Source organism: Cherax quadricarinatus, chromosome 11 (assembly GCF_038502225.1).
Source record: "Cherax quadricarinatus isolate ZL_2023a chromosome 11, ASM3850222v1, whole genome shotgun sequence".
In the NCBI taxonomy this organism is placed as follows: domain Eukaryota; kingdom Metazoa; phylum Arthropoda; class Malacostraca; order Decapoda; family Parastacidae; genus Cherax; species Cherax quadricarinatus.
Window position 1 is genome coordinate 37,757,528 of NC_091302.1, and position 13,469 is coordinate 37,770,996.

A 13,469-nucleotide genomic window follows, 5' to 3' on the forward strand; every position below is an offset into this window, starting at 1 on the left:
CTCTCTCTCTCTCCCCATCTCTCTCTCTCTATCTCTCCCCATCTCTCTCTCTCTCTCTCTCTCCCCATCTCTCTCTCTCTCTCTCTCTCCCCATCTCTCTCACTATCTCTCTCTCTCCCCATCTTACTATCTCTCTCTCTCCCCATCTCTCACTATCTCTCTCTCTCCCCATCTCTCACTATCTCTCTCTCTCCCCATCTCTCACTATCTCTCTCCCCCCTCTCTCTCTCCCTCTTTTTGTATTTTTTACACAGGGTTTGACAAGGTTAGGTTAAGGATCCCTAGCTTTATTGACAAGCTATTTACTGGTTAAGGATTCCTAACTTTATTGACAAGCTAAGAGGTGTTACCTACTTCAACTCATTTGAAAGCATTTTTATTGTTATGAAACATACAAGTAGGGAACAGGATGAAGTTGGAGCCATCTGTGGGCCAGCATTTTCATCTGATCAACTGACTTTATCTCATTGACATCATAATGCTGTATGAATGTGTTCCATACTCTAGTCATCCTGGGGATAAATGATCTCAGATGAAGTGATGTTCTGGAGAAGGGTACAGCCAGAGTGAAGTCGCTGCTTTCTGCCCGTCTTGTGGTATAGAAGCTTGCTTCAAGCTGTCCTTGAAGTGGATCCAAGTCTGGTACTTTGACAGTAATGGCCTTGTTCATTACTGTACAAGCGAGCGGCCCATGTCCTTTCGCATGCTATTTCATTACTTTTTAACAAGTCACTAGAGACTAGCACCTTCCCGAAACTACTCAAGATGGCAAGGGTTACACCAATACATAAAGGTGGTGACCCTACAGACTTAAACAACTATAGGCCAATATCTAACTTACCATTGCTATCCAAAATCTTTGAGAAACTCGTGCACAGGAGACTGTATTCATTTATAACGGCTCAAAACATACTCAACCCCTGCCAATTTGGATTCAGGAAAAATAAAAGCACTAATGATGCAATCATAATATTGCTAGATCTGCTTTACACAGCATTGGAAAATAAGGAATATCAACTAGGAATTTTTATTGACCTAAGAAAAGCTTTTGACACAGTAGACCACGACATCCTACTCCACAAACTTGATCATTACGGTATAAGAGGCCATGCGCTTGCTTATTTCAAATCTTACATTACTAATAGGTATCAGTATGTCACCATTAAAGACACAGCATCAGCAACATGGCCACTTGATACTGGAGTTCCGCAGGGAAGTGTCCTTGGTCCCCTGCTCTTCCTCATATACATCAATGACCTTCCAAACGTATCCCAACACCTGAAACCCATTCTCTTTGCTGACGACACGACTTATGTCATCTCTCACCCTAATCTTGCCACCCTCAACACCATTGTGAATGAGGAGCTGATCAAAATATCGACTTGGATGACAGCCAATAAACTTACGCTTAACACTGACAAAACCTACTATATTATGTTTGGTAGCAGAGCAGGAGATGCACAAATTAACATTAAGATTGACAACACTCTAATTACCAGAAATAATGGGGGCAAATTCCTAGGCTTATACCTTGACAACAACCTGAATTTCAGCACCCATATCCAGCATATAACCAAAAAAGTATCCAAAACAGTTGGGATCCTCTCCAAGTGAAGTTGCTGCTTTCTGCCCATCTTGTGGTATAGAAGTCGCTGTCCTCGAAGTCGATCCAAGTGTGGTACTTTGACAATATTGGCCTTGTACATAACAGTAAAGCCGCCCACATCCCTCCTGTGTTAAAGGCTCTGCTGAAATGACAGATCTATCCAGGATTGGCCCAGGCGAGAGATGAGACGTCTTGATCTGTTCTCTACTCTGTCAAGCAGTCACAGATGAGAAGGGGGTCAGGCGAACCAAGAAAGTGGAGCATACTCAAGGTGTGAGCGTACTTGTGCCTTGTACAAAATCTTGCAACCCCTACTGTCAAGCAGATGCGAGATACGGTGAAGTACTATAAGCTTCCTGGCTGCCTTGTTTGCAAGATTTACAGTGTGGTTTTTCATGGTCAGTTTGGAGTCAAATTTCACCCCAAGGATATCAACTTCTTCCCCAGGTGCCAACACCCTCCCATTCATCCCTTCTCTCTCCCTCTCTCTCCCCATCTCTCTCTCCCCTCTCTCTATCCCACCTCTCCCCCTTCCTCTCTCTCCATCTCCCTCTCTCTCCCCCTCCCTCTCTCCTCCTCCTCCCCCATTCTCTCTCTCTCTTGCACTCTCTGTACTCACATAATTGTGGTTGCAGGAGTCAAGTCATAGCTCCTGGCCCTGCCGCTTAACTGGTTGCTACTAGGTCCACTCTCTCCCTGCTCCATGGGCTTTATCATACCTCTTCTTAAAGCTGTATATGGATCCTGCCTTCACTATATCACTCTCCAGACTGTTCAGCTTCCTGGCAACTATATGACTGAAGAAATATTTTCTAACATCCCTGTGACTTACCTGAGTCTTCAACTCCCATTTGTGATGATCCCTTGTTCCTGTGTCCCATTTCTGGAACATTCTGTCTCTGTTCACCTTGTCAGTTCCTCTCAGTATTTTATATTATCATGTCATCCCCATCCTTCCTGTCCTCCAGTGTCATCAGGTCAATTTCCTTTAACCTCTCCTCATACGACATACGCCTTAGCTCCGGGACTAGTCTTGTTGCAAACCTTTGCACTTTCTTTAAATTTCTTGATGTACATGACCAGGTGTAGGTTCCAAACTGGTACTGCATACTCCAGTATGGGTCTGATGTACATGGTGTACAGTCTTGAACGATTCCTTACTGAGGTGTTGATATACAGTGGAACCTCAAAAATCAAACGTATCACATATCAAACGTTTCAAAAATAGGACCATTTTTTTGGACAAACTGTGTCCCTATTATCGAACATGCCCCTATTTTCGGACCGCCGGGTACAGGACCTGTCTGCCGCCCGCTCTGTCCGCGTCCCCGCGCAGGCGCTGTGAGCAGTCTAGCTTTGTTTATGCTTGAGTGAACGCTAACCTGCGCTCTCATTCATGCATTTTACGATTATTTTGTTATGTTTAGTGCTTGTGGAACTGTGAAATAAGCTGCCATGGGCCCAAAGAAACTTGCTAGTGGTACCCCTGTGGTAAAGAAAGTGAGAAACACCATAGATGTGAAGAAGGAAATAATACAGAAGTATGAGAGTGGTGTGAGACTTGTTGAGCTTGCCAGGATGTATGGGAAAAACAAGTTGACCATTGGTTCTATCCTGTGAAAGAAAGAACAAATCAAGGAAGCTGATGTTGCGAAAGGTGTTAATATAGGGAGTGGATGAGGTACCTTCTTCAAAGATTAAGGAGATTTGTGTCAAGTGGAATGATGTCCAAATGTTTGTGCAGAAGTACCACCCTGAGCAAGCTGAAACAAGCCATCTTTGCAACAAGTTCAGTGACAGAACCATGTCCCATTTTAGGGAAATGTTAAAGAGGTGCCAGAAACAGAGGACTGTGGACAGTTATTTTGTGAGACAGGGGCCCAGTGACTCTCAAGCTGGTCCTAGTGGCATTAAAAGACAGAGAAAGGAAGTAACCCCAGAGAGGGCTTTACCTGAAGTCCTCATGGAGGGGGATTCTCCTTCCAAACACTAACCCCAACTCCCTCTCTCCTCCTCCCTATCTTCCAGATGCCATCACCAATCTTCAATAAAGGTAAGTAAAAATGTTATTTTATATGTATTACTATACATAATTAAAAATTATAGTATTTGTTGTATGTAAAACTGTAATTAATCTCTATAAAATGTATTTTTTGTGTGAATATTTTTGGGTTTCTGGAACGGATTAATTGCATTTCCATTATTTCTTATGATAAATATTGCTTCGAATTTCAGACTTGTCGAATTTAGAACTAGCCCCTGGAACAGATTAAGTTCAATTTTTGAGGTTCCACTGTACTATTCTTAGATTTATCAGGTGCCCGTATGCTGCAGCAGTTAAAATTCAAATTCATTTATTTCTTTGCAAGTAGTACATTGAGATTATATTTTTACAATAATGAGTTGCAGTGCAAAGAGAGCCTCTATTATGCTTAGACATTATGGGCTGACTTAATTTAATGGCTTACTGACTATGTATCACTAAAAAAATTATCATAGTTGTACAGTAGTTCTATTAATTATAAGTGAATCTAATTTACACAAACCAAAGGATATATTCATGTATTCAAAAATGCTTTTTATGAAACATGATTCAAGAGTTGTTTTCAGGAGTTTACAGTAGTTTACAGTATGAGACTGCTACAATTTGGTGAAGGGCAATACTGGCTTTGGTAGGTATGTATACAGTGGACCCCCGCATAACGATTACCTCCGAATGTGACCAATTATGTAAGTGTATTTATGTAAGTGCGTTTGTACGTGTATGTTTGGGGGTCTGAAATGGACTAATCTACTTCACAATATTTCTTATGGGAACAAATTCGGTCAGTACTGGCACCTAAACATACTTCTGGAGTGAAAAAATATCGTTAACCGGGGGTCCACTGTATTTCTATGTGGTAATTTGTCAATATATGAGCTTGGTTGTCTAGTCATGAAGTTTTAAGATTTAGGTAGTTGGTAGATTTATTGGTTGATGTGTGCCTCAGGAGATGTGCTCGATATTATACTCACGCCAAGATCCTTTTTCTCAAGTGAAGTTTGCAGTCTTAGGCTCCCTATCCTGTACTCTGTCTGCAGTCTTCTTTGCCCTTCTTCAGTCTTCATTACTTTGCACTTGGTGGGGTTGAACTCCAGGAGCCAGTTGCTAGACCAGGGCTGTAGCTTGTCCAGATCCCTTTGTAGTCCTGCCTAGTCCTCCTCCGATTGAATTCTCCTCATTAACTTCACATCGTCTGCAAACAGAGACACTTCTGAGTCTATTCCTTTGGTCATGTCATTTGCATATGTACCAGAAACAGCACCGGTCCTTGAACTGACCTCTGTGGAACCTCGCTCGTTACAGGCACCCACTCTGACACCTCGTCATGTACCATAATAATAATAATATTTTATTAGGACATAATAATAATAATATCTTTATTTCTACAAATACATGTACAAGGTATACAGTCCTAGCTGACATCAATGACATACTACTATATAGAAAGCCACTTGTTATGCAGAGCATTTCGGGCAAGTTAGGTCAGTTTTGTCCCAGGATGCGACCCACACCAGTCGACTAACACCCAGGTACCCATTTTACTGATAGTGAATATAGACAACTTGTGTAAGGAAACATGCCTAATGTTTCTTCTCCTTTGCCAGGAAGGTCTTATAGTACAGTGGACCCTCGTTTAACACCTTTAATCCATTCCAGAGAGCTAGCCTTTAACCAAATTAATTTTCCCCATAAGAAATAATGGAAATCCAATTAATCTGCTCCAGATACCCAAAAGTATTAAACAAAATCATTTTTTTACATGAAATATACATTTCCCTACACAGAAAACAATGATACATGATGAATAGAAAATACAAATAACATCACACTTACCTTTATTGTGGACTTGTTGAAGAGTGAAGAGATAAGAGGAGGGCAGAGGATGAAGGTGTTCTATTGTTTGGAAGGGGAATCTCCTTCCATAAAGACTTCAGGTAACAAGTCCTTTTCTGGCTTGTGTCCTGGGAGTGCCTTTTCCTCCTGAGTAATGTAGGTCCTGTTTGCCATTTTCTTCCTAAACAGGCCTGTTTCGTCACAATTGAACACTTGTTGGGGTTTTAATTTTTCAGCCTCTATGTGCTCCTTAAAGTCCTGCACATATTTTTCAGCTGCTTTTTTGTCAGAACTGGCATCCTCACCATGCCTTATCATACCATACCACCATCACAACCACTACCACCCTCTACCATCACCATCGCTCCCACCCTCTACCATCACCATCGCTACCACCACTCTCTACCACCACCCTCTACCACCATCACTACCACCCTCTACCACCACCCTCTACTACCCTCTACCACCATCACTACTGCCCTCTACCACCATCACTACCACCCTCTACCACCACCACTTTCGTATTTTTCTACAAACTTTTTCTTAAATTATGTGTTTCTCACATTCTTTACCAAAGGGCTGGCACTAGAAGCTTTCTTGGGGCCCATGATGGCTTATTTAGCAGTTACAAGCACCAAAAACAATGGAATAATACAAAATGTATCGCATGTACATGCAGAATCATCCTCACTGGCTTTGTAGACAATGGTGCATGGAGTGAGTGGCTGGGCCCGCTCAGGCCGCCGTGTTGACACGTTCGGGACGAAAGCTTTTAACCGAGTTTTTAAGTGTTATCCGAGCCAATCTTTTCACGCCAAAGCGAGGCGTTATTCGGTTTTGGCGCTATCCGATGCAGGCGTTAACTGAGGGGTCCACTGTAGTTGGGTGTACATGTCAAAAGCCCCTTGTATGCAGAGCATTATGGGCAGGCTTAAAATTAACTTAAGATTATATAAGCTATAATAGATTTCATGGTAATAGTTACAGTAAACAATTTACAATATCAAGTACAATTGAGTATTTTAAACAAGGAAATTTGAACATTTCAATTTTGAAGCATTATAGTTTTACATTTTTGTAACATTACAGTGAATAATATAATAAAATGATCAATTTACTATATGTAGTCATACAATTTATTAATCAGATCTAAGCAAATCAAATCAGTGATCTGTAGTGCAGTAAAAGCCATATGGTCATTAGATGAGTTACAGTGCATTCAAGAGAATGGATTATTCTATTAGGTAATGCTATAAAAACATAGTTTGATAAGGTTTCTCTAATTATACAGCTGGGTTATACATTTATGAAATACTATAAGTTATTCAGTATTTGCATTAGATTAGATATGTGAATTTATTGATCTTTGAGCATTTATTTATGGGGTCCTATGGCTAAGGGAGTAACACAGTGAGTAATGATATTTTGAGCAGTAGAAAGTGATTTGTTAACTATATAGGTAAAGTTAAATAAAGTACTGTGTATTTAGTTTTGGGTGAGTAGGTGGTTTTTAAGAAGAGTCTTGAACTGATATACAGACAGTGTTTCTTTGGTAATCACTGGTAATGAATTACAAATTTTTGGGCCTTTTATGTGCATCGAGTTTTTACATAGTGTGAGACAGACACAGGGAACATCAAAGAGTGATCTGTGTCTTGTGTTATGGTCGTGTATTCTGTTAAGATTGGTAAGGAGAAGTTTGAGGAGAGGGTTTATATCTGAGTTTAGTGTTCTATGTATGTAGTGGGCACAATAATAAGTATGGATGTTTTGTACAGTGAGTAGGTTTAGACTTTTGAATATTGGTGGAGTATGCTGTCTAGAGTGGGAATTTGTTATCATTCTGACTGCAGCCTTTTGCTAGGTAATTAATGGTCTGAGATGATTTATTGTTGTTGAGCCCCATGCACAGATTCCATAGGTGAGATAGGGGTAAATAAGTGAGTGATACAGGGCAAGGAGAGCTGATTGTGGAACATAATACCGTACCTTCGACTGTATGCCTACGGTCTTGGAGATTTTCTTGGAAATTTGTTGTAACATGTGTCTGAAATTTGAGGCTATTATCAAGGTGGATTCCTAATTATTATTATAATCAAAAAAAGAAGCGCTAAGCCACAAGGGCTATACAGCGGTGGATTCCTAAGAATTTTCCCTCTGTAAGTTTTGTGATAGGTGTTCTGTTTATCATTATGTTAAAGGGCGCATTTGTAGCTCTGTTACCAAACTGATTGAAATAGGTTTTGTCAATATTGAGAGTAAGCTTGTTAATTATTATCCAGGTAGATATTTTCTGTTATTCAGTATTTACAGTATTGACTGTTATGTCTGGGCTTGGGTGAGAGAAGACATATGTAGTGTCATCTGCAAATAGTATGGGTTTGAGTAGTTGAGATGCATTTGGTAGGTTGTTTATGTAAATGAGAAAGAGAAGTGAGCCAAGGACACTTCCCTGTGGGACACTGTAATTGGTTGTGTGGAAGAGTTAGCTCCATTTGTGTACACATATTGACTTCTGTTGCTAAGGTACGACTAGGTATATGAGGGAGTGCCCTCTTATACCATAATGTGATAATTTTATGTGCAACAAATCATGGTCAACTGTATCAAAAGCTTTACAAAGATCACTGAAAATTCCCAATGGGACTTCTTTTTTCTTTAGTGCAGTGTATATTAGTTCTAGCATGTGTATAATAGCATCATTCTTGTTTTTATTAGGCCTGAACCCAAACTGACAGGGGTTGAGTATGTTTTGGGAAATGAGGTAGGAATATATCTGCCTATGAATTAATTTTTCAAAGATTTTAGAGAGAAGGGGTAAGTTAGATATTGGCCTATAGTTATTCAGGTCTGTTTGATCTCCTTTATGTATCGGGGTGACCCTTGCTATTTTGAGATTTGAGGGTAAGGTAGAGGATTCGATGGATTTGTTAACCCTTAAACTGTCCAAACATAGATCTACATTGATGTGTGTAGCGCTCCGAACGTAGATCTACGTTTTTTTACATGCATTCAAATGGAGAAAATAAAGGTCAGAGCACTACCCATGTGAACCTAGATCTGTGTTTGGACTGTTTAAGGGTTAAAGAGTGTTGCAATAATTGGTGACAGCACTTGAGAAACTTTTTTTGTATATAAAGGGTGGTAAGTTATTTAAATCTCCTCCCTTGTTCTTTAGTGTGTTGATAATAAGTGAGACTTCTGTTGGGTTGGTCAGAGCTAGGAATAGTGTGTTTGGGTAGGTGCCAGTGAGGTAGTCATTAGGTGGGGTGTTCGAGCTTGGGATTTTGCTTGCCAGGTTTTTTCCTATGGTGAAGAAGAAAACTGAGTTTGCTGTTGCAGTCGGTGGGAGTAGGGGGTTCATCTGGTTTTGTTAGTTTGATTGTTCTGTTTCCTGATAACTTTTTTGTTCCTAGAATTTCAGATAGGGTTTTCCGGGTCTTTTTCACATCACCTTTTACGTTAAGTAATCTGTTCTCATAATGCAATTTTTTTGCCCTTCTTATCAGGCTGGTTAGGATTGATGAGTAACGTTTTGTTTGATCTGGTTATTTGGTCCATTCTGTACTGTTTTTCATATAATTGCTTTATATTTATGGATTTGAGGAAGCTGGGTGTTAGCCAGGGACTGTTCAGTCTCTTAGCTGTGATCTGTTTAGTTGTTTTAGGGCAATGCATGTTATAAAGGTGTTGGGGTTCTTTTAGAAAATTATTAATACATTCGTCAGTATCTTTGTAGATTTCTAACTCGGTTTGCTAGTTGATGTTTGTCATTGCTGTTGTGAAGTTATTAATAGTTATCTCATTATGAAGTCTGAAGGTAACTTAAGTAGTGTCTTGGGGTAATTTACCTAGATTGGTTATGAGAAAGGTAGGATAGTGGTCTGTGGTGTTATCTGTGATTATGTCTGATTTTAAAGGGGATATGGTGTTGGTCCAGAGGTGGTCTAATAAGGAAACACTAGTCTCCGAGATTTTTGTAGGTTTTGCTACCGTTGATAGCATCAAGCAGTTGCTCATAGTGTTTGTGAATTCAGTTACTTATGGGTCCTGGTCTTGCAGGAGATTTATATTGAAGTCTCCTGTGAGCAGTAAGTGGTCTTTGTTTATGTGTGCATCAGTTATCATGCTTCCTAGTTTTTCACTTTGTAAATGTTTATCACTGTGAGAGGTTTTTGTATTTATTTGGATTTAAATTTAGCTATTACTATATATTCCCCATGTTCATCCCTTGTGCAAGTATTATTGATACATTCTAGTTGGTCTTAGTAGTATATAGCTGTGCCAACCCCTTGCTGATCTGGCATACAGTTGTGTATGGCTGTGTAACCAGGAATGGCATAGACATCTGTAGCATCAGGCTTTACCCAGGTTTCAGTGAGAGTGATGATGGACATACTGGCATGCAGGGAATTTAGTAATGCTGTGTGGTCATTGTAATGTTTCCTTAAAGATCTGACATTGTAGTTAAAGACAGTTATGTTGTTGGCTCTGAGAAGTGCCTTTGCTTGTTCTGCTGTGTAATAGAATAATTACAATAACAACAATAACAATAGAATAATTGACACTTACCTTTAATGAAGATCTGGTGATGATTGATGGGATGGGAGGAGGGGAGAGTGTCGAAGTTGTTACTGGTTAGAAGGGGAATCCCCTTCCATTAGGACTTGAGGTAGCAAGTCCTTTTCCAGGGTTACTTCCCTTCTTCTTTTAATGCCACTAGGACCAGCTTGAGAGTCACTGGACCTCTGTCGCCGTTCCTTTAAGATTTGTCTAAAATGGGCCATAACATTGTCATTGTAATAGTCACCAGCATGGCTTGCAATAGCTGTGTTAGGGTGATTTTCATCCATAAAGGTTTGCATTTCGACCCACTTTGCACACATTTCCTTAATTTTTGAAGTAGGCACAATGGAGTCCACTACTGGCATAGGCTTCTCAGGGTTAGCCCCAAACGCTTCAAAATCTTTCTTAATTTCCATACTAATTCTCACCCTTTTTACCACAGAGTTGGCACTAGAAGCTTTCTTGGGGCCCATGGTGACTTATTTTGCAGAAACAAGCACCAAAAACAGTGATAATATGGAATGTACCGAATGTATCCTTAGATGCGTGCACACTGGCTGGCTTTTAAACACTAGCACACACGGGGCAGTTCAGGCCACACGTGGACACATCTCGTATGAATCGTATCGAATGTTGGGTTTTCCATCGAATGTCGAGGTGAAATTTTTGCTTTAAAATGCATCGAATGTCAGATTTATCGAATGTCGATGCCATCGAATGTCAGGGGTCCATTGTATTCTAAAGTTAAAAAATAAAGGAGCTAGGGAAAATAATAGTAAAATAATGAAAGTACTACACTTTAGCACCTGAAATAGCACCTTAATTATTTTAACAAATGTGAATATATGAACTAAGGTAGTTATTTAAAGCTAAATTAAAGGAGCTAGTGAATATAATAATAAAACAATGAAAGGAAAACAGTTTAGCACCTGAATTAGTACTTTAATTATTTTAACAAATGTGAATATATGAACTATGGTATTTATTTAAAGTTAATATAAATGAGCTAGTGAATATAATTTTAAAACAGTGACCACCACCAGTTACCACCAATCCCGGTAACAGCAGCGGCATCCTACCAGCTCTTATTTTTCAAGAAACCATCGCTCATCAAAGCTTGTGATTACCTGGAGTTTACCTGGAGAGAGTTCTGGGGGTCAATGCCCCCACGGCCCGGTCTGTGACCAGGCCTCCTGGTGGATCAGAGCCTGATCAACCAGGCTGTTACTGCTGGCTGCACGCAAACCAACGTACGAGCCACAGCCCGGCTGGTCAGGAACCGACTTTAGGTGCTTGTCCAGTGCCAGCTTGAAGACTGCCAGGGGTCTGTTGGTAATCCCCCTTATGTATGCTGGGAGGCAGTTGAACAGTCTCGGGCCCCTGACACTTATTGTATGGTCTCTTAACATGCTAGTGACACCCCTGCTTTTCATTGGGGGGATGTTGCATCATCTGCCAAGTCTTTTGCTTTCGTAGTGAGTGATTTTCGTGTGCAAGTTCGGTACTAGTCCCTCTAGGATTTTCCAGGTGTATATAATCATGTATCTCTCCCGCCTGCGTTCCGGGGAAAACAGGTTTAGGAATCTCAAGCGCTCCCAGTAATTGAGGTGTTTTATCTCCGTTATGTGCGCCGTGAAGGTTCTCTGTACATTTTCTAGGTCAGCAATTTCACCTGCCTTGAAAGGTGCTGTTAGTGTGCAGCAATATTCCAGCCTAGATAGAACAAGTGACCTGAAGAGTGTCATCATGGGCTTGGCCTCCCTAGTTTTGAAGGTTCTCATTATCCATCCTGTCATTTTTCTAGCAGATGCAATTGATACAATGTTATGTTATTATTATTATTATAATCAAAAAGAAGCGCTAAGCCACAAGGACTATACAGGATACAATGTTATGGTCCTTGAAGGCGAGATCGTCCGACATGATCACTCCCAGGTCTTTGACGTTGGTGTTTCGCTCTATTTTGTGGCCAGAATTTGTTTTGTACTCTGATGAAGATTTAATTTCCTCGTGTTTACCATATCTGAGTAATTGAAATTTCTCATCGTTGAACTTCATATTGTTTTCTGCAGCCCACTGAAAGATTTGGTTGATGTCCGCCTGGAGCCTTGCAGTGTCTGCAATGGAAGACACTGTCATGCAGATTCGGGTGTCATCTGCAAAGGAAGACATGGTGCTGTGGCTGACATCCTTGTCTATGTCAGATATGAGGATGAGGAACAAGATGGGAGCGAGTACTGTGCCTTGTGGAACAGAGCTTTTCACCGTAGCTGCCTCGAACTTTACTCTGTTGACTACTACTCTCTGTGTTCTGTTAGTGAGGAAATTATAGATCCATCGACCGACTTTTCCTGTTATTCCTTTAGCACACATTTTGTGTGCTATTACGCCATGGTCACACTTGTCGAAGGCTTTTGCAAAGTCTGTATATATTACATCTGCATTCTTTTTGTCTTCTAGTGCATCTAGGACCTTGTCGTAGTGATCCAATAGTTGAGACAGACAGGAGCGACCTGTTCTAAACCCATGTTGCCCTGGGTTGTGTAACTGATGGGTTTCTAGATGGTTTCTGATGGCCTAATTGAAGGTACAACTGCATGAACCCACTTAGTCCACAAAATGACCCAAGAATACAAAGAATGCAACCCAAATCTTGATAAAATAGATGATCTAAGGAAGACAGCCATGCTAACCCAAACACCGCCTCAACTGCCAGACGAACACTTAACCCAAGCTCAGGGAAATAAAGCCTTCTCCTCCATAGCTTCACAGTATATACTTCAGTGATACTATGAAAGGAAATTGCAGAACAACAGCAGTAACAAAAGAATAACACCAAAGACTCTACAACTCAACATGTCTACCCAGCAGGACGCCAGTGTATCATCAACCCCCCTCACCACCGCCAAGGGAACAACAACAACAAACATGGCTGACTCCCCCTCCAACTCCACTCCCTTCAAAGGATTCTCTCATGAACACCCAGGTATGATTCTTCCTGACACTATTAGGGAATACATCGTCGCCCTAGAAAATTAAAATAAATATATTAAAGCAACACTTGCGTGATATAAATCCAAGGTAACCATCCTCAAGAACAAGATCCAAAACCTAGAAGAGATTACATTAGGAAGTGCTGACACAGAAAATACTCTGAAAACAGCTATAGCTAGTCACACTGAGCAAATAACAACCCTAAATATGAAGGTTGAAGAAGCAATCAAGGACTGGAATCAGAACATGCACACTCGACTGAATGAATACCTTGATATCCAAGATGACTGAAGAAATACTTCCTAACATCCCTGTGACTCATCTGAGTCTTCAACTTCCAAGAGTGACCCCTCGTTTCTGTGTCCCCTCTTTGGAACATCTTGTCTATTCCAGGCAGTATTTTGTTTGTCGTTATTTTGTCTCACC

The 13,469-nt window shown here is 40.6% G+C and overlaps 1 protein-coding gene across 4 annotated transcripts in view; it reads left to right on the forward strand.

Moving 5' to 3' along the window:
• LOC128687597 (uncharacterized) overlaps positions 1-13,469 on the forward strand; it is a 191,527-nt gene that overhangs the window by 27,621 nt on the left and 150,437 nt on the right. The gene's annotated exons all lie outside the window — the stretch shown is intronic.